The 27,667-nt window shown below is 39.0% G+C and overlaps 1 long non-coding RNA gene across 2 annotated transcripts in view; it reads left to right on the top strand.

The window, feature by feature from the left end:
* The window catches only part of LOC114145479 (uncharacterized), a 56,365-nt gene that overhangs the window by 15,300 nt on the left and 13,398 nt on the right, over positions 1-27,667 (top strand). Inside the window, exons 3-4 of one of the 2 annotated variants that reach the window (XR_003595703.1) lie at positions 8,636-8,742; positions 17,633-17,715. This is a non-coding gene — a long non-coding RNA (uncharacterized LOC114145479). The remainder of the gene's footprint in view (positions 1-8,635; positions 8,743-17,632; positions 17,716-27,667) is intronic. The other variant, XR_003595702.1, reaches the window with a different exon arrangement.

Genomic DNA, 27,667 nt, shown 5'->3' with positions numbered 1-27,667 from the left:
GTTGAAGCAGAGACACATCTAAAGGTTAGAGGACGCCGACCACAGAGGATTTGAGTTTGAAACCCATGATCTGTGGAGGATCTTGCACACAACCAATTTCTCAGCTTTCAAGAGACCGTTTCAAAAACGAGAAAATATTCAGTGAGCATCAGCTGTGTGGACGTAGACGACTTTGAGATGACAGAAAGACGAGAGTAACTCAAACAGCTTTGTAAATTCAATCTACGTAGACACAATACTGTCTCTGAACACAATACATGTGGAGCCTTATATCTGATTAGTTGCAGCTGCGGAAAACCACACCTTTTGTCACTTCTGAAAACTGACTAAAACTGGACAATGAGAGATTGGAAAGACGTTGGTCTCAGTTTTAGTTGCAACATTGAGATGGTAGGGTCAGCATTTGGCAATAACGACATGAAGGCACAGATTCATCCCAACCTTGTAGCAAAGGTTGCTGACAATGGCTAACCCTTTGTAACAGCAGTAGATCTGTCTTTGATAGCTACTTTCAGCGAGATAATACATCAATCCTCGAATAATTAATCTTTAAATGGTTCATTGACAAAGATAATAAATTGATTGTACCTCAAGAGCAGTTTACATTGATATAGATAAATATTAATTATCTTTGTGTTTTATATTCCAATTAGAAACTCTGAACTGTGCCAAATTGTAATGAACTAAATTGGAGGGCAACTAAATTACATTTCAATTCATTAAGCTGAAAAAGATGTTAATAGAGTGATATTTATTTCTTCAAGGTATCTACAACAGCACTTAAGTAATATATTAGCAATATAATAAACTAACTTGAACTAAAATGAACAAATGGTTAGCAATGTTCATTATTAGCCCATAAAACAAAAGCACATAGCTCAGGCTCTTAAAATGTAAAGAAACATTTTAAGAGCCTGTTTGCTGTTCCTGAGCAAACAGGCCTCATGAAGTTGAACAAAATGGCTAAAAGACGACATGTACTGTAATTGTGATGTTATCTTGTCTGTTAGGTTTATCTACATTCCTGCATGTGGTGGGGCGTTTAAACAACCTGATGTCACTGCACCACTCAATGTACCACACTGTCTCGCATATATTTGTATCGTTTGTTGTATATTAAATCTTTTTGCATGTTTTATAAGAACAGCTAACAGTGTCAGCTTTTTTAAAAAATAATTCTAAGATTTTTGTCATTATAGTTTTACCAGTAACATTTTACATAAAAACACACCTGATAATATGGATTAGATGTCATATTTATATTGAAAATGTGACTCTTTTGTAAAAATACTTAAAGGTGAACAGACAAATGTGGCATTAAAACTAAATCAATAGTTGAGTGGAAGACGTTCTGGAGCATCTATTACAACACCCTCTGAATCAAATCTGTGGCTTTCTGAAGCTGAAGCTTGTTTTTCCTTTTCCATGATGTTTCTGTGACGGTTGAAGAAAACATTTTGACTTTAGTTCTGTAACAGGGAGTGAAGGTAGACCTGTTTGACTGGATTTTTACAAATTGCCGTGTTTGCTCTCATGCGACAAGATTCTCAATCTTCATGAGTCTCTAAATATTCACGTATGCTTAATTTGTCTCAGATTAAATCTTGGGTATGGCGTAAAACAAAACGAAAGCCAGAGCATTCAGTTATTGGGTGTTAGGCGTCCTTTTTTGTTTCCCAGACTGGACTGCAAGCATTCTTGTCCACACCCATAAAACAATGGCTGTCTCATTTCACAGTCTCTGCTGTGTTTCTAAAGAAGTTTCTATGAAAGTAAAACTTGAAAATGTGGCCATACAAAGTGAAGGACTTCATTAAAAAACAAACAAACAGTGTGATAAACCTTCAAATTGAACCAGGAACAACAGGAAATAAACAGCTACAGATATTTTTATTGAAACCAAAATCTAAACCGAGTGGAAGGCAGCAGGTCTTCAATTGTCCTTTGGGTCGCATCTAACGGCCTGGTATGGCCTTCTGTTTCTCACTAAAATAATAATAATAAAAAAAGGTATTTGAACCATTAACTTTTCTTTCCACGTGCTTGAATGAACAAAATTGTTACATTTCTTCAATGTCCTTATGCTTTATTCATATTTTTACTAAAATACATCAGTAGACATAAAGAAGAATTCATTTTTTGTCTTTGTTCCTTATATGTCCACTCTACAATACAGTGAGTGATGTTTTTCTTTCTTCAGGACATTTTTATATGTATTTGAAACATTGTTACTTTCTGATCGATAACCAAGTCTTAAAGTTTACCTCCCATCTTCACTGAAGTGCTAATGTGTTGGCATGAAACCCCCATCCAGTCTATAAATGTGGCCTCAGCTGAAATAACCACCATGTATTAACTGACCTGCTGTCAAGCAGCCACAGTACGATCAATACTTTCAGATAATGAAGTCATTGACTCTCGGCAGACGCTAGATAATGACAAGACTGAAGGTCTCCTGTTATTGCCTTATTTTATGGCTTTGTCTCTTGGTAACATGTGAATGAATTCTCCATGCTGGTGTATGAATGATGGAAATTGCGAGTGTTTTAGGGTTTGGAGTGTAAAGAAGCATCGCCGGAGCATAGCAGACTAATGGAGTTTGTCTTTTAAAATGCAGCACGGTTGAACTCAGCTTGGCTGATTCAGTAAACACTGCAGACAGTACTGCCTCCTGTGTTGTAACATATGGCTTTTTTTATTTACATCTGAAAACTAGAAAAAAGAAGTCAATGTACCGACAGGAACGATGACAATTAAAATGTTGGACTTTTTCCTAACCAAATAAAAGCAAGACTAATATATTGTAGGATGATAAAAACCAGCCAGATCTCATTTTAGTAAAAAAGGTGGGACTAATTATTTAGAACTCCATTCAGAACATTCTAGGAAAATTATTGATGGAGTATTGTTCCTTTTAAAATGTAAGATTACCTAGATAGGAATAAATTAACTACAGACTAACAAATCTACAGTAAGCAAAAGATTGACTAACACTAAATTAAAATGTGCTGTCTATAGTAACACTGACGGAGAGATTAACTTTTTTTTACCATTTAACTTATATGAATGTTTACTGAGAGACAAAACAGATATTTTTGTGTGTGTGCGCATTATTTTCTATTCAGAGCCAACATCCTTCTGCAACAGACAATGAATATCAAAGGGTCTGAAGAGAAAGAAGCTTTAGCTCCATTCTTATAATTATAAGAACTGCATATGCATCTGTTAGTTATTCACATTACGTCCTCATTTTTACACCTGTTATTTTTGTTGAAAATGGTTTATATCAAGTTATTATTATTATTACTTTTGCTAAGGTAACCACAAAGCATTAGATTTCTATACCTGTACATCAGTTACTTGATGTTGTGACGGAGTTTTACTGATTGTCTAACCAACTGACCAAATAATGTGAATTCATCAAATTAATAAATTTATTTGTCTGCTTGTTTGCTTGGAGACACCAGTTCAAAGCACTCCTGTTAAAAAAGGTTATTATGGATCTGAGACTCTCCAAGCTGTTCTGTTGTACTGTTACATTTATTAAATAAATGCAGTTAATCATAAAGCGTCGTTCAGGTGATTGCTCAATCTTGCTTAGATGTTGGGATATTGTAAAGCCAATAGTGTGTTTCAGTATACATGCATGCATATGTTTTGTCTCTATAAAAGCCCCATGAAGCCTCCATGAATTTTTCTAAAACAGCTGCGTGGCGTGGCAAAATGTTTTGAATCTTCTGGGATTGTCTTCGACGATAACGTTCCCATTGTTGAGGTTTTTGTGTTTAAGCCTGTTCTGATCTTGTTATAATGAACTGTTCTCGTGTACATGTTGTAAATTCATACTAAGGTGAAGCCTGAGCCTCAGGTTGATCCACGGTTGATCTGACAAGAAGCAGCGATAGCCAGAATCTGCCTGTGGCCAACTACCCCCCACCCTGGGGCACTTTTTTCTAAACACGCACGTTCACCCCTTTCTCCTTGATGTTTCTACTTCCTCCACAACATTCTTCATCCTTTCCCTCCACTCCTATTCTCCCCTCTTCTACCTCCAGGATGAGAGTTAAGACAGACAGCCTGAAGTGGATGTCGGGGTGAATTAGACACCAGCAGACAATGTGATTTCTCTGTCTTTAAGGCTTTCTTTTCTTCAGAAGAAAGCAAAAGGGCTTGGTTTGACATTTGCAAAAAACACTCAGCTCAGAGGAAAAGACAGAGAAAAAGAGAGGGGCAATATAAACTAGAAACACTCTGCTCAGAGGAAGAGACAGAAAAAAGAACGGTGCCAGCAGAAAGTAGGTGCAAGACAAGCACAACGAAAGAGCAATTTGAAGTGTTAAAGAAATGCAAAGCAGCCAAGTAGAACTGACACAAAAGGTGTAAAAACTGTAGGAGCAAAATCACAATGAATTTTTTTTTTATTTATTTTTTTAAACTAGGTAAAAACTGAGCAGTCAAAAGGTTGTGTGAGTCAGAAACACAGGAAGACAATAGCAGGCCATCCAGGCAGCCACTTAATAGTCCACCCACTCACTGCTATCCAAATGGGTAGATTGACGCCTCTTAGCTCCTTTAATAGCTCCAATAATGGACCTCAATATAGGTGGGCTGTGAAGAGGATAGTCATCCTATCCAAATAACTCAATTCCTCAGTTCTGGTCTCTGGTTTCAGCAGCATTCACTACATCAGGGTGGAAAGTACATGGGATAATGCTTCCAGATTTACCCAGCCACACAGAGCTGGAGATAAAGGATGAATTATGGTGAGAGTGGCTGATGTTGTGGTAACATAAGGTCAGCACAGCAAAATATATCAATATATACATCAAGGACGTAAAACGCACAACACCCTAGTTCTTGTTTTGTTTGTTTGATATCTAAAGCTCACTGTGTTGTGTGTCATTACTGTAGATACGCTTATTTTTGTTGTACCAGAATTTAAATAAGATGTAAGAACACATAAAAATATATTCGTACAAATCTGTTATTATTTAAACATGTCAGGCCTATTTTAGGAAATCCGAGGACTGCATTTCACATATCTACTAATGACATTTCACACATCTAACGTGTGTTGGATTAATGTCTGATTAGCAGCCAATGGTGCCAGTTGTGTGTTAAGCTGCAAATGTAGGTTCATATACAACATTTTACGTCTTTAAGGTGAATTTTCCAACAGATAAAAACTACACTGAGATACAAAAGATATAGGGGAAACTGGGATTCCAGCTACGTTGTTCATTATATGCAAGTTTAAAGAATTCAAATTTAGTGTAATTCACTACCAGATTCATGCAAGTGTATTTATGAAAAAGAAAACCTGTTGTACTAATGGTTTCTAATCTTGGTGTTCTTTAAGTCATATTAAAGGGATTTAGGTAACCACTGGTTATCTCTGTTGTTTTGCTGCTGTAGACGTGTCCTGCTGGAGTACTTTGCACGCAACTGTTAGGCTATTTTCTCCCACTGCTCTCCATTAGATGCACTTATTATTGCCAATAATTTTATCTTCCCTGACGTTCTTTCCATAGAAGATATTTTTGGCTCAGTGACTCAGGCCTTTGCTGCGTTTCCTGGAAGGAATCATTGTTATAGTCATCAGTGCCTTAAGAAGAAGGAAGTGAAGCAACAGATCCACCATTTTTAAAATGAGGCAATAAGACTTTTGTTTCTAGTTTGTCATTTTTGATCAGTCCCTACATTCTATAATTTTTTCTTTCTGTAATATTTTTAACTATTCAAAATAATAATGATAAATTTCACCATGATTGTCTGAGACTAGGGAACCTTGGGTTTGATTTGATCGAATTCACCCTGTACACCCCAATCTGATTTAGAGGTGTAAGTTGCTGCATCTCAGCGTTATTTCTTCAGTTAGACAGTTTACAGCAACAGACAGAAATGAGGAAATGAACAGACTCTAAATCTGCATTTTAAGTGTTGTTCTAATGTTCCATCTATTTCACTCATCATACAATGAATAAAATACAGTATAAAACATTGAGCAGCAGTGCAGGTACAGACTGCTGGAGGCTCACACCTGTGACCAGTGTTCAACAAACACACGATGGTGTCTGCTGCTCCTCACCACCTGTAAAAGAAAAGAAAAAAAACAGTGACTGCTTTAAAACTAAATCAAGATATAATAATGATTAACTCAAATTACTAGAAACAAACATATGCTAGGAACTGACAGGGGACAGGATTAGTATTTTTAAAGGCTTTTATGAAGCTTACAGTAATATATATTTACAGAGTAAGAATTAAATTGATTAAAATTTTGTAAGAGTCAATTTTAGCAAATAGACCTTTAAATAGTATTTACAGACAACGGGTAAAAGATTGTTACCATAATTTGAAACATGACCTTGTAGTGTGAAAACGAAGACAGGTTTTTCAAAAATAAAATTGTTTTAATTTTTCTCAATTTGGCCAGTTGTTTATTAAATTGATAGTGACACCATGTTAGTTCAGACAGACTTATCAATAGGAACACGAACAAACAAAATTAGAAGAAAATCACACAAATTGCAAAGTATTAAATGCACATATTCCACTCCAGCATGGCTGTGCTCATTTCAGTGCCTTGGAGTTGTTTGTAAAATCCTCTCTTCAGCTTTAGTAGACCAGCCTCTACAGTTGTTCAGTAACTGAGCCTGCAGCTCTGCACCAGGACAGGAAACTGCACATCCGTTTCAGGCCTTAAATACACCCCGAGTGAGTCATCAACCATTCACTGCAGTTTACTCCATCCCAGTCGATGTTCTTTGCATGTGTCCAACCTTATAAGCCCCCTTCCCTACTGTCCTACCACCCTCCCAGAAACCAGCAGTTGAGGATTGCCAGGTCCTCCGCCCCAGATGTACTGTCGGTTGCCAGAGCGTAGTGAGCCCATGCAGCGTGGAGTGGTGGGGGTCTGAGGCGCTGCCTGTGGCCTGGTGCCACGCTGGGCCTGGTTATTATCTCCAGATGACTTCAGCATGAGTAGCAGATGCCTTTTTGGCCACAGGGGCCAAACAGAGCGATGCAGAGGGGAAAGTGTGTGGATGTGTGTGGGGGCGTGCGTGTGCGTGTGTGGATGAGTGTTTGCATGCTGTTCACGGCTGCATTGAGCAATTTATTATCTTCCCACTTATCGGGCCATCTCCCTTACTGTGCTTGGAAGGAGTTAGTCTCATTACAAAATAACAATCCTCTCTCACAATAGCAATCTCACATGGACTTGGAGAGAGGCATATATGATAGCTCTAGGTGTGTTGAGATGGTGACACTAGCAAACAGATTATAAATCAGTGCACCTCTAAATGAAATTGCAAGAGGGCAGATTTATGCGCATGTATCTGTTCATGTGCCTCAGTTTGTTAGCAGGTCTATCACCGCGGTTATTTTACAGGCCTCCTTGCCAGCAGCTAATAATATACAGGCAATCCCCGTACTACTCCGACCAATTTAATAGGAGAGCATCAGGAAATGATATTTCTAATCAGACTGCGGCAAATGTCTCCTTTTATTAAAGTGGGGGTGCATTTCCTTTCCGTCTCCCTGTTTGTGTATGGAGAAATCTAGCCAGCTGATAATGGCCTCGGCTGGCCTGGTGTCATCATATTAAAGCGCTGAACACCCCTCCCCACCACTTATGAACGCTCTCCTCTACACTCCCAACACCAACCCTCTCATATTCTTCCTTCTTCACTCAACTGGTAAAAATCCACACGTTTGTGTGGTTAGTGCTAGACACCAATGTGTCTTGTACCGTTATTTGGTAGTGATAAAGAAATGGGGAACTCAATAAAGGATGATCGTTTGAATTCTAGGTCATCAGCTGGTTGTTTGCTTCAGTCCAGAGAGTGTGAATAAAAAAAACGTTTGGATTGTTTAAAAAAGATTGTTTAAAAAAGGGTCCTGTTCAACCCCAATATCTTTTAAATATTGGGTAAAAAGTTTGGAAAATGTCATATGGAGAGCAACTCAGTGATTTACAAAGCAGGCCTGGAATGCGTCTTGGCACACAAGGGTTAATAAATCCGTCCACAGTCAAAAAAAAATTAGACGAAAAATGCTCATTTTGCTATACCGTACTATAAATATGCTACTCCATGCACAGCAACATTACATTGTATTATGCTATGCTGTAGTAGACTATACCATGTTACTCTATGCCAAACAATACTTTACTGCGCCGTGATGTGCTATAAAATATAATACTACGCAATGGTGCAGTACCTAACACATTATGCTATACTGTGTTCTGTGACAATATTGTACTACACTATTAGACGCCATGCCACACCATTCTATAAGGTACTATGTTACACTATCCTACTTTCATTGCCATCAGTACATTGAATTAAAGGTTCAGGCTGCATTCCTTGCTTGTTTTCCTGATGCTGTTTGAACAGTGAGAGACTAAACAGTTTCTCGGGTTGCACCAGTTGTATTTTACTTACACTGAGCCATATCATCATGGTAGGTGTAAATCAAGCTAAAGTTGCAATTAGAGGCCACTACGAGGGAGTTGTCTAAGGGACAGTGAATGGTTAGTGCTGAGAGAGGAGACAAAAGTAAGTGAGTGTCAGAATCTGCTTGTTCACTGTTTGGTGTATTTATTTCTTCTCGTTTTTATTTTTTTTGCCAGTCTGAGTGTTTACCCCGGAGTAGCCCTTGAATATTCTCGAACTGGGCTTGTGACTCCATTCAACCACCGGTATGTGTTCATCAAGACACAGACTGCTGGAGCTGGAGGTAAACACAAAAGTCGCCACATACATGTACACACAGTAAGTCTGGTAATGTGCACCATCAGTTCCCGAATCAGCAAAAAACTAGTGTTGCCACTAGTTTTTTGAAAGCTCTGAGTCCTGCCAACAGTGCTCTACTTGCGTCCAGTGTCAGCTCCAGTTTTGGTAAATCGTTCAGAATGAGTATAGCAGGTAAGCAAAGCAATTTGATCCTAAACATCTTAGATAAATTGGTGCTCACTCCCAGAACATATGAAAAAACGACCTGTGTCTCTGGAAGAACAGAGTGTACATCAAGGATCATTAATAACCTTCATCAAATGAAGTTTTCTGGCAGTTAAATATATCCTGTGTGTAAAGTTGAAATGAATTTGCTGATGGTCAGGAGTTGTAGATGCCAAACTCACATAAGTCCACACTTCATCCCAATCAAATGACGGTTTCATACCTGGGATGTCTCTTTTCCAAATCAAATCTAATGCCAGACGTCTATAGATGCACTGTAACAAAATCCGATAGTCTTGTAACAAATCCAGCTATAAATTTAACGGCATTGAACAGTTTTTGAAGAAGATGAGTTGTGAGAGGGCCTTGTGGAGGTAACTGGTATGTCAAACCTATTACATATGTCCTGAAAAGTGAGTAATCCTCCCTCTACATAAATAATATTTATCAAACATTTTAGCATGACTGTAAAATACTGAACCTATTTCTTGGCCATGTGTTACAAAGTCTAATCTCTGGTATTTGCAACATTCAAGAGCAGCTTACACAGCAGAGATTCAATCTGGTTTCAGGGGTATGGTCATAATTTATCTTTTGGTTATTTGGGTGTATTTAAATATCTCACATTAGTGAAAAAAAATTTATGAGCTGTGTGGATGTTGCAACCTGATAACTTAGGGAATGTTTATTATGGACTTTAAGCAAAGGCTGACGGTAGGTGACATGATGTGCAGGATGAAAATTACTATAAAGACAATGTTGCACAATGGAATTGCACAATGACAATTTTGCTTTCATGAAGACAGTTTTATGTAATGTAATAAGCAGTTAACAACATCCACAGCTACAAGTCCAGCCTCTACTTTTATTTGACCTCAGCCAATTTCATGTCAGAGCTAAGCTGGGAAAGGCTCTGTAAAAATCAGTGGCTCCGAGTCAATTGCAGTCGCATTTCAAGGCAACCTTTTTTAATAGGTATTGACAGCAGGTTTTAGCTACGTTCTACCACCATGCTTAAAAGCCCATGTTCTACTGATTAGCTAATTAAAACCTGGAGCGAGGGCTATCGATCCAGGGGAAGGGCAGCTGGGAGACCCCGGTCTCTCAGTGTGAGATGGCCCTGGTGCTGTCACGTGTTCTCACACACACACATACACACGCAACAATGCACACCCCTTTGGCTAGTTCCTGAAAGCATTACCAAGGCTTTTTACACTCTACTAGATCTATATATTGGCTTTGAGCAGAACTTATCTCTTCTAAATTGAGGACGCTCGCTCATGATTGCCAGTTGAAGAGGAGATATTTTTGTGCTGTCTTGTGTTGTGTGTGGCGATGGGGCTCACGCCTCCAGCTTCTGTTTCATTTGTCCCCCAGCAACCTCTGGGTAATGCTGGGTATTTATATCCAGAGTGTTCAGACACCTGATGGAGGCAGATTACAGGCTTGTGGAAAGAGCAGGTAGCTATAGAGGTGACAGCCTTCACTTTTAGAGAATCAAGGTTCTGTCCTTTCTCTGGCACCTTGCATTACGGCTAATTCTAGTGTATGATATCATCACACCCCTGAGAGTGAAGTCATTTTCAAGAACAGGCAGAAACAAATGTGGTGTGCTGCATTCATGGAAAAACACAAAGTCACACAAGTAAGTGGTGTAATGTTGAAACATTTTTAAAAACACAAAATAAAGCAGGAACTTGTGAGCTCTTTTTTGCACACAGCTAACCTTGGGAAATCATTAGAGCCAGACAGAAATTGATGTAGGTTAAATTTAAGCATGTTGAGGCTGAAACCTTTCACATCAGTTTTGTAAATTTGCTGAAGGTTAAACCCACAGTCTGCCAAGACTGTGCTTCAAAATAATTCAAACTTATGTTTCACACAATTTGCCCCCTATTAAAAATAATGCCCCATTCCGGTGCTGTTTAGTTGTAAATTATTACATAACGGGGTAAAATTTTAATTAGCATAATCCACATGTAGTGGTGTGAAAGAGTTTGCTCTCTTCCTGATTTACTTTTTTTCATGTTCCTTCCAAAGAGTTCAACTTTTGTCTTGTGAATACCTTAAAGTTCTTTGGAGCCTTAATGTTGTTTTTGCTCAGCAGTGATTTTTGTCTGGGACCTCTGGCATGCAGGCCATTTTTTCCCCGGTCTCCTTCTTATGGTGGATGCATGACCTCTGACCTTAACTGAGGCAAGTGAGGCTTTCAGTTCTTTGGATGTCATAGTTGAAACTTTGGATGTTATAGTTTAATCTTCCACACTTCATCCCAATCAAATGACGGCTCCATACCTGGGATGTCTTTTTTCCAAATCAAATCTAATGCCAGACGTCTATAGATGTGCTGTAACAAAATCTGATAGTCTTGTAACAAATCCAGCTGTAAATTTAACGGCATTGAACAGTTTTTGAAGAGGGTGAGTTGTGAGAGGGCCCTGCAGAACTGGTATTTCAAACCTATTACATATGTCCTGAAAAGTGAGTAATCCTCCCTCTCCATAAATAATATTTATCAAACATTTTAGCATGACTGTAAAATACTGAACCTATTTCTTGGAAATGGAATTTGTAACCAGAGATTACAAATTCTAATCTCTGCTATTTGCAACATTCAAGAGCAGCTTACGCAGCAGAGATTCAGTCTGGTTTCAGGGGTATGGTTATAATTTATCTTTTTGTTATTTGGGTGTATTTAAATATCTCACATTAGTGGAAAAAAAATTATAAGCTGTGTGGATGTTGCAACCTGATGACCTGATGTGACTGAATTTTTTTCTGCCGGCCATTTCTGGGAAGGTTGTTGTACTTGTGTTGTCTTTGGCTAATATTAAAATTGGTTTGACATTTTGAAACACTTATCTGTGACAAACATGCAAAGAATAGGAATCAAGAAGGAGACAAACACCTTTTCACACCACAGTACATCACTCTGATGTCACAGAAGCAGACATTAACAGGACAGAGAATTTCTAAACACAGCAATAGTTTACATTCAGATTTCGTCTTCAGTGGTTTTTACTTGTATTGTGCATGGCCAGAGTAATACTCCTCAGTCGTATGTTGAGAAAACTGCATAGGACTCTAGATTAAAATGCTTATAAGTGGTAAATCAAGAGGAGCAACGAGGACTGAAACGGCCAGATTAAAATTTTTCCACGACCTGCAAAGTTCGCACATTAAGTGATGCAGCTCAACGATCACCTAGGTAACAGACTTACTATTCACCATGCATCCAGCTGCAGTAGAATCTCACCATCAGCCTCATCAACACCAGTGGGAACAAGCATGAATTTTCTTTTTTAACTTTACCAGCAGAAATGACTCAAACACCTATGCTTCTTCTTTGATATCAGCTCTATGACTTACATGTTTGTTACATAGAGATCTTTATGTTTCTGTAAGTATTTATGTGTTTCTATACTTTTTTGTTTAAAGGCCTCTTGGTGAGATCATGTTTCTGAAGTCTCAAGTGAGAAATGTTTCTGTACCATGTTTAGATTTCACCGTTTCCTGTTGTGAATCACTTTGATGCCATTGGATGTAAACACACTACCGGCTGCAGGGAGAAAAAGAAATTGTGAATGGGAAATTACTATTTATTTTTTTTAGCCTTGGTACCACTGGTCGCCTCTGCATATGTACTTTCACAGGATCTCACTTGAAAGAAATCGTAACTATTCCTTTAAGAGCAGAACTCTGGAAGTGTCGCATTGCCTGTTTTCCATGACACTCATTTTCCATGATGAACACAGCTGGTTATGTCACACAGATGATTGAATTTCTGCAGTTTATTTGTTACAGTGCAGAGTAAGGACAAGTGGTGTTGGGGTGGAGGAATAAAAAGCTCTAAGTGACAGAATAAAGTTCTGTGTGAGTTTAACTAAGACCTGCGTGGCGACATTTTTTGGACTGAGGAGGATGAGGGATTGTTTCTCAGACAGTTATGCAACTGATGCACATGATTATCCATCAAGGGCCATTTGACTTTCATAATGATATTTACCCAAGCACTTATCCAGTCTAAGGTCAATCTTAAGGTCAAACTTTCAGTATACTGAAAGTAAACTTGTGTGAGCATATTTATGGGTTTTTTTTGTTTTACTTTTATGTAAACCTTCCAGCTGTTTAGCAAAACAAAAAAGTATCTGTGTACTGTTACTGTACAGTATGCAGTACAGGTATTATTATATAACTGATATGTCTATATAGGTTTGATGTTTGAGCATGAAAAACTCAGATTACCTCTGCTGTATTCATTAGCCACCCGCTCGTCTCTCCTGGGATGGAGGATTAGCTCAAGAGGGGAAATGAACGCTTTCTGGTTAGACAGCGTTCCTTCAGCCTGCAGCAGGAGGTCCATTGTCTGGTCTGATATCCACACAGGACACGGGACATCTGATCTGGCAACCTTGACGCAGTTGATGTAGTCGTTTGCACTGCGGGACCGGAGAGGAAAGTGAACGATGTTGACAGGAAGGGCTCCTGTTTCCATCTGGGAGCTGCTGGTTGATGTGCTTGGGTTTGACTTTCTGTAGGAAAAGTGTTGGAAAGTAATGAAGATTTTATTGACTTTCTGTTGACAAGCGGGGACATGTGCGTGATGTGAGTTGTTAGAACGTGTTGCGAATTGATTTTGATTTGTGACAAGAGGTGAATGGTCAGCATTTCAGCCTGTGAGACATGTAGTAAAAACTTGGTGTACACACCCCTGTTAAAATCCTGTTTGTTTGATGTAAGCAGACAGAATTTAAACCGGGATGTGCACAGCTCAGTGATTAGATAAAATTTTGGCATTTGGCCTTTTTAGGCTCATAATTGTCATCGATTATATAAGATTTAATGCAGTGAATTGAAGTTCATCTCATGTATATATTTCCTCTGGTCAAGTTGTGGAGACGTTACAAAGGAATAAAAAAATATTGATTAACAAACAGCATCTGTCATTATCAAAATATTGCATAGATTGATAAAATTGGTTAAAGTAAAGTCACTTTCTCTGGTTTTGCTAATTTTTTAAATCACATTTTCACTGTTATTATATACTGTATATACAGTATACTCCTAGGTATATATACATATATTTTATAAACTTTTTCTCATATGGTTATATTTGTATTATTGATATTTAATACCTCAGATGGAGTAGCTTATCAACAAATAAGCAATTTCCCCTTCGGGATCAATAAAGTATATTCTATTCTATTCTCATTGTGCATCTGTTTTTCTGTACTGATATGTTGTATTGTAAATAGTTTTTTTCAATGTTCAATGCACATTATGTACATTTTTGAAAAAGTGATCTGATTCAGTTGCACACCCTTGGGATCATGAGTCCTATTTGCCTATTTTGAATAACCTCATAGTCTTTTCTGTTATGGTCTTGCACGATATATTATTCTTGTTAATAATATATATATTTTTTAACCCTTTTAGATTTTATCTACCCTTTTAGATATAAAGGTGTGAATCTTTATAGCTGTTCCAACATTAAAGGCAGTTCCTCTTGTTTTTCTTTTCTATTCAGACCTTTACAAAAATGTTTTCTGTTGCAGAACTTGGCAGCAATAGTTGCAGCTACATTTCTAAACTTCTGAATGTTCTAGGGGCTGCACTGTTGGTTGATTTGATTTAAATTTATACAAAATAGTATCTGTGTATTATTCAGATTATTTGCTTGAATTTCCTTCAAACCACATTCGTAGTGACTCTGCATCTTATAAATGAGCTGAACTGAACTGAATTGATTTTATGAATATAAAGTCCTAAGATCTGGAAGTTTAACAAGGGTGTACATATTTATCTAGATCCACCGTATGGCTTGGAAGCGGGTTGCTTGGTTTGAGTTGTTTTATAGCTCATGCTATGGATAAGCAGCACTCATCTGAACCATTGATGGACAAAAAAGGACGGATTGAGTCTGATGCAATCAGTGGAGCAGCATATGCAAAGAGGTTTTCATGTTGCATTAGCAGTCTCTTATGTTATTCCACTTTACAGAATAATGCTGCACAGGGAAGATGCTTTTTTTTCATTCCAACCAATGCAAAAGAAATTCTCTGTAGCCTCTCTGCTTTTCTGCAAATGGTGGCATTAAGCTTCAGAAGATAGAGCACATCTTTCACCACTCTGCCCCCTTCCCCTTTCTCTGCAGTCCACCAACTCCATCAAGGGAATTTAAGTAGCTGTTAATTACTTCCCTCTCCCAGCTGAAAAGAGGAAAAAGTGGAGGGAAATCTAGAGAGGGGTGAGATTTTTAAAGAGCCGAAGCTTTGCTATGGTACAAATCCTCTCTGCCTAACAAAACCAAATCAATCTATACCCCTCAGCCATTTACAAACCGCTCCACGCTCACACATACACACCCAGGGGAAGATGATCCTGTAAATCTGCGGTCTCGAGGGGCTATTTGAGTGCTGCTCCAGGGGGTTTTTTTAGGGGGAGCGGGGGGTTTCTATGTGAGCTCAGGGATTGAAGGTAGAGCGTAAATATCCCCAAATTGAAGCTAAAATGTAGCATTAGGATTGGTAAGCCCCACTTTCAGCCATAATGTTCCACAGCACCAAACCATTGTGCTAGAGGACCTCTATTACAGTGCCTGAACCCATTAAGTCAATGCAGGAGAGATTACCTGTGAAACAGAAGCAACTAGCTGCTTCGTCTGACACGTGCACCCCCCAACAAAAAAGCCAGGGGCAAAATTAGATTTAGGGTCGGGCGTTGCCCGTGCCTGTAGGCAAGAATTAGAGACTGCTGGATCGACCACCATTTGCTCGTTACATAGAAAGGTTTGATCACACGGAAAACAACAAAGAGTCATTGAGTTGTTAAGATACTTTCAAATAATTTGAACCAGGTCACATGTTGGAGTCCAGCCACAGTTTATTCAACTGTAGCAAACGGGTTGAAAACGGTACATTCAGAAATCTGTTAATTTTCATCATATGCTATGTTCACACAGCAGGTCTTGATGCACAATTCAGATTTTTTTTTTTTTACTAAAATCAGTTGTGTTTGTAGGCGTGTGTGGGTGTGTGTATGTGTTTGGTCGTTCGTACTACTCAATGATGTAACCGCAATTAGACTTCACTGTGAACGGTTACGACCCACATGTGCAGGAAAACGTAGATGTCACACAGCAGCGCGACGTTTACTGAATTAATAATGGACGCCGCCGTCTATCGGTCGATATTAAGGGTTAGTGGGCAATGGAGCCGACGGTTTTGTGGAGCATTTACTGCGACTTTTGTAGAGAAGTCTGATTAGATGTGCAGTCAGAGCCGGGTATGGTTCACTGATACAAACTTTGACTCTGTCCCATTTCCCTGAACAGAATTGGGAAGAATGACCTTTATTTACTCTGCATGGAACATGTTGCACAAAACCTGGAAAAGAATTGTATTTATTTCATTGAGCAATTTAGGATCCAGACTGAGAGCTCTAGAGATGACTTCCTTAAATTGTGACTTTTTCATAATTATCCATATGGCATTTTAATTAACTAATTGTAATTATTGTGTAAGCTTAGCTGCCTCTTGGCCAGTACTACATTGAAAGAGATTTTTAATCTCAATGGGACTTTTCTGGTTAAATAAAAGTAAAATTACATAGTTTACGTCCAGTTTTACTGCGTCTATCATCTTCTGCTGCAGAATTATGATGCATGTCTCACATCAATTATGTAAAAGTTGAACGTTAAATGTGACATGACCATTCAGACGGCAGACACTTTGAAAACTATTGAATATGTATCCGACTTAATAGAAATGGAAGTGGCATAGCTCAATCTTTTGGGGGGTGTGATAAGATTGGAATTGGGTCACTCGCACTGCCATGAAAAGTTGGATGTTGGTCACATGAACATATATTGTTAAACATATATTGGGCTGCATAATACTAACAAGACATGCTATTGCAACTATGTTGCATGTGTTTGTGATAATGTTATGACTCTGTTTTGGATTTTTTGGCAAACGTATACTCCAGTTACTAAATGGTCTATCCGTTTACTGGGAAAAACAATACAGTTCATTGTTTCCATCTTGACAACATGTCAAAGTTAAAAAGTTACTTGTGGCTGATGTCTGAGGTTCACGTTCGTGAATGTGTTTCTATACTTTAAACAAGTAACAAACTCACAAACCAGCACTGCACCAGGCCAGAAAACCAAAACTTACCCATGAGCAAAAGTAGCCATTAAAAAGCTTTGCCCTTCAGCAACCACATAATCCAAAATCTATTGCAGCACTAAAATAATAATGATGGCACTTACAAAAAAAGCTTTACTGAAGCACTTTTTTATGACTTTACCGGAGTAAAAGCTGTTGATGAGCCAATTCAGAACAAAATATATTGAAACAGAAAACCTCTACAAAACAAAAACCTCTACTGCCCAGCTTGCAAATTATAATTTTTTATAAAACAGAGCTGATCTGTTATTTCAGTCAAAAATCTGACCCCATAATTGTGTCCAAATATTTGTTACATGCTGTTTGATGCATGATTAACCAAAATTAATAAGCAGGGAACATTAAGTATTGTTGATGTTCTTTACCTTTTTCGCTTTTTTAAAAAACAAAAAAATCATTTTAAAATTTTTTTGCTGTGTTTTGATTTTATTGTAACTCTAAAAATTTAAATCAAGCATCTTGTCTGTCCCATCTTGCAAGAAACCACAAAAATTACAGCAGATGACAAGTAGCAGTCAGGGTTCCCTCATTCCTGAAGGCTGATGCTACTGGCAGCTCAGCAGGTGAGTTTTCTTCCCGTATTTGTGAATCTTACCTGTGAGATGTTTCCCTTTAACAACTGACAACAATCTTAACTTTCTCATCATTGGTTTGTGTCTATAATTGTCTAATCTCTTTATGATTCCTTGTAATATCCTGCCGCTGCAAAATCCTTCTTCTTTATCAAAAACGCAGAAAACATTTCACGACATTTGGCTCAAATTTAGCAACCATCAAATCGCTTTTGACAGTTTATTTATATATTTTCAAATCCTGTAAGAAAAAGTCTGTGTATATATTATATACTCTTAAGTGTGAGCTCGGACCCACACTAACGGATAAAAGGCAGGTGTGTGAGATGAACATCCTGAACTTCCGTTTCATTCCCTTCATCTCATTTTACAATCGCTGTGGTTAAAACAAAGTTGTGTTTTTGCCCAGAGTCCAGACTTATTGTGCATTTCTTTGGCTGGTCTGATAATGATATTTATCATTAAATACATGTCCTTACATCATTAGTGTGTGTGCACGTGTGTATATGTGTGGTAGTGCTTGTTGCCATAGTATTTGTCCCACAGGGAGAAGACTGCAGTGGAAATGGAGGCAGGACATTTTTAAGCACTTCAAAGTGGCCTCATTCCACACAGCTGAGCTCAGAGGTGTCTGTCTGTGTGAGCGTGTTTTCTCTGCGCAGACCCCACTGTGTTGTTTGCATATAAATATATAGATGTAAATGTGCGCATGCATCCATATTCTCCTCTGCATTGATGTCTGGTATTTTTTTCTTGTGTGAGCATCCTTTTGGGGTATAGATGGCTTGTCGTACCTGGCTTTGTTTGTGCCCCCTTTTAATCCCGGCTCCTCCTGGGACTGAGCTGCAGACTCTGCACAGCTTTGGGCCTCTTTCGACTCGTATATTTTTGCATGTGGGCGTGTGTGTGTGTGTATAGAAAAAGGTAATATCTCCCAGACGCAAATTGGAAGACAGGGGATGCGATTGGGACCGATGTGCTGCAGGTCTGAGCCTTGGCTGCAGTGAAAGTAGAATCCACTCCCTATTGCTTTGTCTCCACGTTCCCTGCAGCAGAAATTGGAAATAGCCAACATTGAACCAAAGCAGTCAATATCGCTTTCCTGAAAAGAGCTGAAAGGGACGTTGGCTTCCTCAGAGCAGGACCAGTGGAGGGAGGAGTGGGCAATAGCTCAACTATGTCAGGCTTCATCTGCCCTGGCTGATATTCAGGTTTCTGACAGCTCCGCTATTCTCTGTCCAGTCTCACAGCAATCTCCCATTTTCCTCTTCCAAGAACTCTCTTCTTCTTTTTGTATTATTTTTCTCAGAAACTCTCTCTTTCTCCTCTCTCTGTCCCTGTTTCTAGTTCTCACCCCCTCTGGGCTGCCATTCTGCAGCATATTGCTCTCCCACACAAGTACATGCACTAAAATATGGGCTTTACACACACACACACACTCACTCATTCTCTTTTCCTTTTTTTCTCTTAATTGGCATCTCTTCCATCCTTGTGCCTTTATGAATAAGATATGTGTAAAAAAAAAATCCAAGAACTGAAACAAAAAAATTAAGAAATGCCCTCGACTCATAAATTATTAAGCTGCCAATGAGGAAGGCAATGCTGGAAAAATGTCCTTCCTGTCATTTGCAGTTTCCACTCATCATTGGGCGGACCAGATGTCCATCATGTGTCCTCAGCTGTCAGTCTCAGTGAAATGCCTCCACACCTGACACACTTTGCCCACTTTTGTTTCAGAGAAGTTTTACATTTGGCGTGAAGCTATTCGGATGGCTTTAATCGGTGGTCTTACTAGAAACTAGTTGTTATATTCCTGGGTTGAGTTGTGTGTTAACATGTTTTATATAGAGGGTACTAACATATTTGCGGATGTTTTTGTTGCCTTTTCACACAAACAATATTGTGCTTTACCTCAAGTCACAAGTTGTAGTCCTCAGTCGTCACCGATTTCACTAAAAATAACTAAAAGTGAAAAACCTAGGCAGATTCATCTTCAGATAGAATGAGGAATAAAATTCTGACATTCACACTTGTTATGTTATTACGGAAACACCTTAAAAACATTTAAATAGTTCAAACAAACAATAATTATCAACCAGACCGTTTCTTACTGCGGTTTCTGTTCCAGAAAATATTTCTAAACTCCAGAATATTTCTTTCTTTTAAGTAAGGGAAATGTTTTATAGTCTTTTCTAAGGCCGAGGCATACAGGATGTATGTAGGTATCCGATCCGATTGAAAATCAGGTTGGATGACGTACTCAACAATTTGAATATGTTAAAATCAAAGGGGTCTCACAGGGAATCTAGCGATTCCCTGCGACTCCATCTCCGACCTGGGGTCTATTTTGGTCGGGACTCGCAGCAATTTGACAGGAATGCCATGAGACAGACAGTAAGTAAGACACAGTGGCAAAGTAAAACACATCCGCCTTGGTGGAAAATACAAACTGAAATCTTTTGGTAGTAAAACAAAAGTAGTGTATTTAACCATGGAAGGATGTCAAAAATACTGAAAAAAATTAAAAAGTGTGAAACGGCAACCTTGTTCGAGCAGCTATGAGTTTTTTTCCGGACCAGCTTGTGTGTTTATGCTGGCTGGATTTTCAGTACATGCTATTGCGGGAATACTCATTCCTGCAAATCCAATGGTCCGTAGAGTGACTGTCAAGTTGGAACCTGGATGTCAGGAAAGAAATGGATCGGAGTGTGAAGAGTCGGACGTGAGTGTGGTGTGTCTCGGCTTTAATCTAGCTGAAAAGCAGCACAAAGCCACAACTGTTGGAGGGGCAGTACAGCGCTACAGCCGGTGTACTGCCCCTGTGTGACCTTTCAGCATTTTCTGTGGCGTCTCCTTATAATGACCTAAACGTAAAGAACAGCATAACAGAAGAGTTAAATAAAAAGCTCATATGATGACCTCAGGCTGGCAGATAAAGGATTTTTTATTTGTTTTAACAGGTTTTGCAGAGCTTACTGTAAGGGGAAAACCCATTATTTGTATAAGATAAAGTTACAAACCACAGCTTTTCCTCAAAGGGTGTTACAGTCTGTCTGTCATGCAGCTGCTGTTCACACTCAGTCTAATTTATGGTGGAGTTCACTTTCACTTCCACAGACTGCAGTTCTGCAAAAACGTATCAAATATATATACATTTTTTTTGTGGATTCCAAAAATAATCAAGCTTGGATGATTAAGCAACAGAGTATTTAATAGAGTACACATTTTCAGATTTTGTTTTTATATAACTTAGGTTAGATAATTTAGTAAATTTAGGAAACATTGTTCAAGATTAGAATGGAGTTGTACCCGTGACAGAAGACATGAAGAAAGTATCGCTAAAATATAGTCATCAATACTGTGATTTAACACTAGTTTTCTAATTAAATCTATTTTTTATATTGTGCCATTCTTTTTTTTTTTATTGTTTCATTCTTAACATTCTAAAAATGTAATCAGTTGCATTTATTAACAAATATGGTTTAATTCCAGTTGCCTACTTAAATTTGAACTAAAACATAAATGTTTAAATTAAGCAGATCTGATACGTTTACAGGCGCATCTGAATAATCGCGAACCTGTGTTTATCCCTGTTGAGTTTTCACTTTCTCGATCACATTTTTTCCTTCTACTTGACTTTCTGCAGCCTTTTTACCAATGAAATGTTTCTTAATTGAATATGCAAATGACTCCTGGAAAACTTCCTGCTGGATGGAAATAACATCCAGCATGTCATAGTCTTTCCCTTATTAACAGAATGAATAGAAATGAACACTTTGAATATATCACTGTGTTGAGACAAATTAGCATGCCAGTTTCACTTTTTTAATTAAATTAGTGAAATGAATCACTTAGTTTCGATAGTATTGTAATTTATTAAGATGCAGCTGAAGTCATTACTGTAGTTCTGTGTGTATTCTGCAAAGTGGCAGCTCTTTGTTGCTGTATGTAATTAAATCTCACGTGCAGCTCAGAGCGTCTGATCGAACGGCGATTGTCGCATTTCAGATTGAGGGAGAGAGAGATGGGGGAAAATGTCTGAGACGGGTCTACAGTAAATGTCTGTTACAGATTACGTCTGTGTCTGAACGCTGCTGTCGCTCCGTCACCGACTGTGACAGAATGAGGCTCCTGTGTGGTGGTTTGTTCAAACACACAAACTCACCGGAACAGTCCCCTGATGCCAGATGTATTAGGTGCTAACAGTTTACGATCATTGAGTAATTATTTCACCACCAAACTAACAACCTTTTACAGTAAACCTTTGTTCTGAGTAAATAATGGAGTTTTTTTTTTCAGTTTTTTTTTTTAAAGCATCATTAGTGTCGCTTCTACACATCTGAACTGATTGTATCAATGGCGCTAATCTCTTTTTAATTTGATTGCTTTTCCCTTTGCTTCTTTCCCTCTTGTTTGTATTTGTTGTGTTTTGCTCTCTGTGGTTTTTCATGATTGCCATTTGGTTCAGAGACCATATATCTACTTCTGGATGTGTGTGTGTCTGTGTGTTGTGTGCTTCTGTGCTTCTTTGCATTTGCAGAAACAGAAATGTCATGTTTCTGAATGTTTGTTCCTTATATGGCACCTAAAGGTAAAATGGCAATATATACGCACTATATGCGTGTGTAGGCGGGTGTGTGTGTGTGTGTGTGTGTGTGTGTGTAAAAGAGGAAGAGGGAGGGAGGTGGAGGTTTCAGGCTCTCCTGTGGTGAGATTGCATTGACCGCTGTGTTATTGCTCTTTAATTATCAATTACGGCAGCCCTCCGTCCTGGGAAGAGTTGGGGGGGTGGAGGCATATGCGGAGGTGATAATGAATACAGAGCTGCCATTAGGACAGTAACCATGCTCTCCGTCTGGGGCTTGGAAGCTAGTGAGGAGGAGGATGAAGAGGAGGAGGGGTGCCAAGGATTGGTTGGTGTGCTAATGAAACAGGCTGCAGCTCAAGACAAAAGAAAAGCCACCATCCCTCCCTCATCTTGTTCTTCTGAAATATTTCCCATATTCTCCTGCTTGCTTCGCGTCCCGCTCCTCAGATGTCTACATTTGGCACCACTCCCCCGTGTAGACATAACTCAGACATATTCAAACACTCCCACGACAGACTCCGATCTTGCAGACAAACTGCGACTGTGTTTACTGAGGGGGTCATCTTTGAAGCTGCAGGCCAATAACATCAGAAACCTCTGCAGCCATGTTGTGTCCTTTTATGTACATATTTTTAATGCAATGGATAGCGGAGGCTATATGGAAGAAAATGCACATTTGTAGATGATATCCAGAGTTGTATTTTTGGATTAATTAAGTCTTTTTAGTCTTTTATGCTGAATCAGATTGATGGTGAACTGAAAGATCAGAAGAATCTTGAAATCTTCCAAATATACAGTATATTTTCTTTATTTAATTTTTGTTGGGTAAAATTTTGTTGCTGCAGATTTTTTTTATTTCCCCCTTTTATAAAAACTGAGCGATCATGAAAAAAATAAAGATTCTATTGGGACACTGTTTATGTAGCCACTTAATCACTTCACCTGCCTGCAGCGCCTATAAAGAGATGCTGCATGGCATCGTGTCAGCAGAGCTCACATGTAAATAGCTCATTTTATGTGGCTGACATGTAAATGCCACTGCAGCAGCAGAGAAAAAAGCACGGCGGGATAGATGGTGATGAGCATCCCTTTGTCCTTTCCCTGCCTGACAGATGAGATCCTGCTTAAACAGCAACAGACAACTGCATCCTGTTTCCCCCCTCCCTTAAGAAGATGATTCACATTAAATTGCCTCCTGGAGGGGGAAACATGGAAAACAAAACTGCCCTTTGCAAATAAATTTCTGAATTAGATAAAGGCTATAAAAGCTGCGGGGTGACATGATGGCACATTTACACGGGGAAGTAAATTTAATGACGCCATCTGAGAAGCGGACCAGAAGAGGCTCTGCTGATTGTTTGTTTTCTCTAACCGCGCAAAGCGAAACGTGTTTCAGGAAACGTGACTGGGAAGCAGCCACGCTTCACTTTGTCACATGCGCCATCAGACCCGAGCAGGCATCCCGCCAAGGCGGGACGAGCCGCTCCACCTGTTGTAAATCTGCTCGGGTGGAGCGGTGCAGAGGCAGATAAGGAGGTGGGTGAACCATGAACTCTGCTTTTCAAGCTTGACCTGAAAGAAGAAAAGTCCGATCCATTCATGTTTGTTTCTACGTTCTTGAGATTTCAAATTCTAATTATGGCCTGCATAATACTCTCAGGTCCTTGTAGCTCTCTCATGGATAAGAGATTCCCTGATCAGAATAAAAACACATTGTTAGCTTATTTTTTTGTAGAATTAATTAAAATGAATCTTTGTTCCCTTTATGTTCAAATTATGGTGACCAGACAGAGGCCCGTCTTCCTCCAAGGCCAGCGTTCTGTCCTCAACCACTCCTCCATGTTTTATGGTCTGCATAAACTTGCTGACTGAAAAAACACAAGTGAAAACAAGTCGCAGCTCCCGCCTTGGGTGAGGAATAATCGACGACCTTGATGGAATCGGACACTTTGGCCATTCAAGTCCCCTGCGAGACAAAGAGCAGGGCTCCTCTCAGTAACCTAAAAGGCTGCACACATATGCAAGCTCTTCTTTAATGATGATGGAAAAATAGGACCCCATCTTTCAAAGAAGTCACTGAGATTCATGGTTGAGTTGATGGAAAGAAGCACATTATTCATTGAGCCCTTTCCCCGGCTGCAGATTTCAAGTAGGTCTATAATACATGCAGTGCCTCGGAAAAAAATATTCATGTGTTCCCATTAAATTATCTTATCACATTACGACCACAAAACATTTATGATTTTTAATGGGGTTTTATGTTATAGACCGACACAAAGTCACTCTCTCATGGATAAGAGAGCGAGTGACCAAATCAGTCGGACCGTAATAAGATTAGTTGTGAGGATTAATTTTTGTGTTAGATTCTCAGTTATTATTTATACTTTATCTGAATATGCTATAATCTAAACCATTCCACCCCACATCTGGCTGCATGTCAAACATTTGCAGCTTTTAACGGGTCTCCCTCCAGGTATGCCCTCTATTTGGCTTCATTTTCTCTTTTTAACGATTCTTCATCATTCAGAAAATATTGTAATAAGTGAAAATGTGGTGCAGTGGGTAGAACAGGCTCCCCACATACACAGACAAGCTCTTAATGCAGCTATCTTGGGTTCAAGTCCCCGTTTGCTACACGTATTCCTCCGCTCTCTCTAAATACTCCTAAAAATGTTGTGATTTTCCTGCTAAAGCGTCAGAACGTGTCTCCATGGAAGGTTTCAGTTACTCTATCCTCAATCCTCTAAACAGTTTTTTTTTCCCAGTCAGCCTTTTTTTCTGCCTCCAACTGCTTCGCCCATCAAGCAAAGTCTTGTAAAAACGTCAGCCGCCGTGGCTCTTGTTGCACAGAAGCTACTGGACTGCATGATGAAATTTAAGAGGAATAATGTGACCTGTAAGCTACTTTTTAAATGTGAAAAGGACAGGAAATCTTATCAGTGAAAATATAGGACAGTAATACAGCCCTCTTGTGACATTTTTTGGTTTCCTAATTTAGCTTGCAAAAATAGAAAGCTCTTCAGGCTATGAGAGTCCCCCGGGCTTTAAGTAGAAGTGTTTCTCTGAGAGCAGCCGTGTTAAAGGTCTTTGGTTCTGGTGTAGACTGGAAACCTTTCAGATAACCAAAACATTGGAGAAATATATGGATTTCTTTCTTCTTCTTTTTTTTAAAGATTGTTTGTGGTAAAGTGAATGGAAAAATCTATTTGTTTCACTCACATATGTCATTTATAATGTATAATGTTCAGGAAATTTTTTTCCACAATGTTTAGGAATGTAATTATGGGAATCTTTTTACCATACTTCCTGAGGTATATTTGAGAGGTCAAACACTGATGTTGGATGTTGAACTGTTGAAGTTTTTTAGGCACTGTTAAGCTAAGCTAAAGACCAAATGAAGTGTGGAGGTCTGCAACTACTGACTGTGCAAAATGTCTGAGACTTTTGGAAACCGCGAAGCTCATCGTCTGCAGATCCAGCCCTGTGGTTCCAGGCAATGTAAACCATTTAGAACCGAATTCTCAATCTCCTTTCACTGGACAGATTTTAGACATAACCCTTATCCAGCGTACTTGAAAGAAATGACTGAAATTCCTCCTGAAATTAAGTTCAGACTTTTGCTAATTACCTCATTATTTGAGTTGAGCTTAAGCAGTTAAACATCTAAAAGGACACGAACCCCAAACACACTGTAGACTGAGGCAACTGATCTAGAAGGCTCAAGTTGTCTTTTAGTGAGGTCTCTATGTCAGCTGGTAAGGGCAGGAGTCCTTCATGCTTTAGAGGTTTTCAGTATCTGCAGAGCTGTGAGCTTCACTAAAGATGCAGTTGACTTATTTTAATCAGTTGTGTTGGGAAAGGAAAGTATTTAAAGCATGCAGGGCACTGGCCTTTAAAGGTAAGAACTGGGAACCAGTGTTATAAACTGTTATTAAGTCCACCTTGACTTTTCTGTCATACGTCTTTTCTTTTTACTCTATCTCTGCTTTCATTACAGTCCTCAACTCCTTCACTCTCGCTCGGGTAGAAATAAAATGCCACCCCCTCGTCGGCACCCCGCCCCTCTTATCCGTGCAAAATAGACTGGATGCTTGTGCTCGCCAAAGTGCCTGCAGAAAGGCTTTCACCGTGCTCTACCAGCAGTAAAAGGGAGGCAGAGCAGGGAGGAAAAAAAACAGGGACCAATTTGCTCCATGTGTCTCGTTTCAGGAAATTGCCTTTTAGAAGGGCAGTAGGTCTTTCTTGCACAGAAGTGAAGAGTGGTAAACCTTGACCTATGGTCCGCTTGTTTGTTTGGGAATATCCTGTGTGTGGGAGTATGTATGTGCTTGTTATGTTATTAAAAATCAAGTTCCAGACATTGAAAAGATAATATCTTCAGACATTACTAGTGCCACGGGATGTTGCGTACGGTATCTGCTCATTTTCCTCCCCTGAAGTCATTCTGTAACACAGATTAATGCTGTTTTTCAGAGCCTCTTTTTGTTTTCAGCTTGTACTTTGTTCTTGTTTTCTTTTTTTCTACACCGTTCTTGTTATTGTGCCTCAAGGCCTGCAATGAACAAAGGATGAAAGAAGAGAGAAGATGGGTAAAAAAACAGCGATTAGCTAATTGTGACGGATCTCCCTCACACTATTATTTCGTCCCAGTGCCTGTTTAGATAAAGACTTAATTCCTCTAATGTGAGGTATTCGTAACGCTGGCGTTGTTGGCAGTTGGCTGGCTGGCATTTTGCTGCTCCGAGGAGTCTCTGTCAGCCTGGTGCTATCCATCACTATCATCCATGCCAGGCAGGCCCCAGCGCCCCGGCAGAGGCTCGGCCCTCTGGGATGGCATCAGGGTCTTGTGTGCGAGTGTGTGACTCTATAACCATGTTTGTTAGTCCTCTCATTGTCACTGTAAACAGCTCTCTTTTTGTCCTCCCACAAGAGACCGCGATGTGTGTTTTTCCTGCTCATTACAGCTGCAGCTCAGATACAGTCACGTTTTTCTGTGCTTTTATTCACAGAGTAAAAATATTAAGCCTCTGTGCTGTATTTTTTGAAAAGTGGTGTTTCAGAACATCTTGACTCTAGGAAAGCCTCACAAGTTTTAAATCGATTCCTGTGTCGATTCTGTTTTGAAAGGAATTCATTATTGAGTATTTGTGTAGCATTTTGACGAAAAGGTCGACATCATTATCATAGAAATTCTGAATCAAGTCGAAATAGCCAAAAAACTATAAAGTTATAATATTGCTAATAAAAAAATATATTTAACTTACCAGATCATAACTGGCTACTTAAAAATAATGCCAGAATATCAATATTAAATTTTGTGAATATATCTTTTAGTAAATACTTGCAGTAGCCAAC

Source organism: Xiphophorus couchianus, chromosome 5, assembly GCF_001444195.1.
Source record: "Xiphophorus couchianus chromosome 5, X_couchianus-1.0, whole genome shotgun sequence".
NCBI lineage: Eukaryota > Metazoa > Chordata > Actinopteri > Cyprinodontiformes > Poeciliidae > Xiphophorus > Xiphophorus couchianus.
This window is presented reverse-complemented; position numbering and strand designations above follow the sequence as displayed.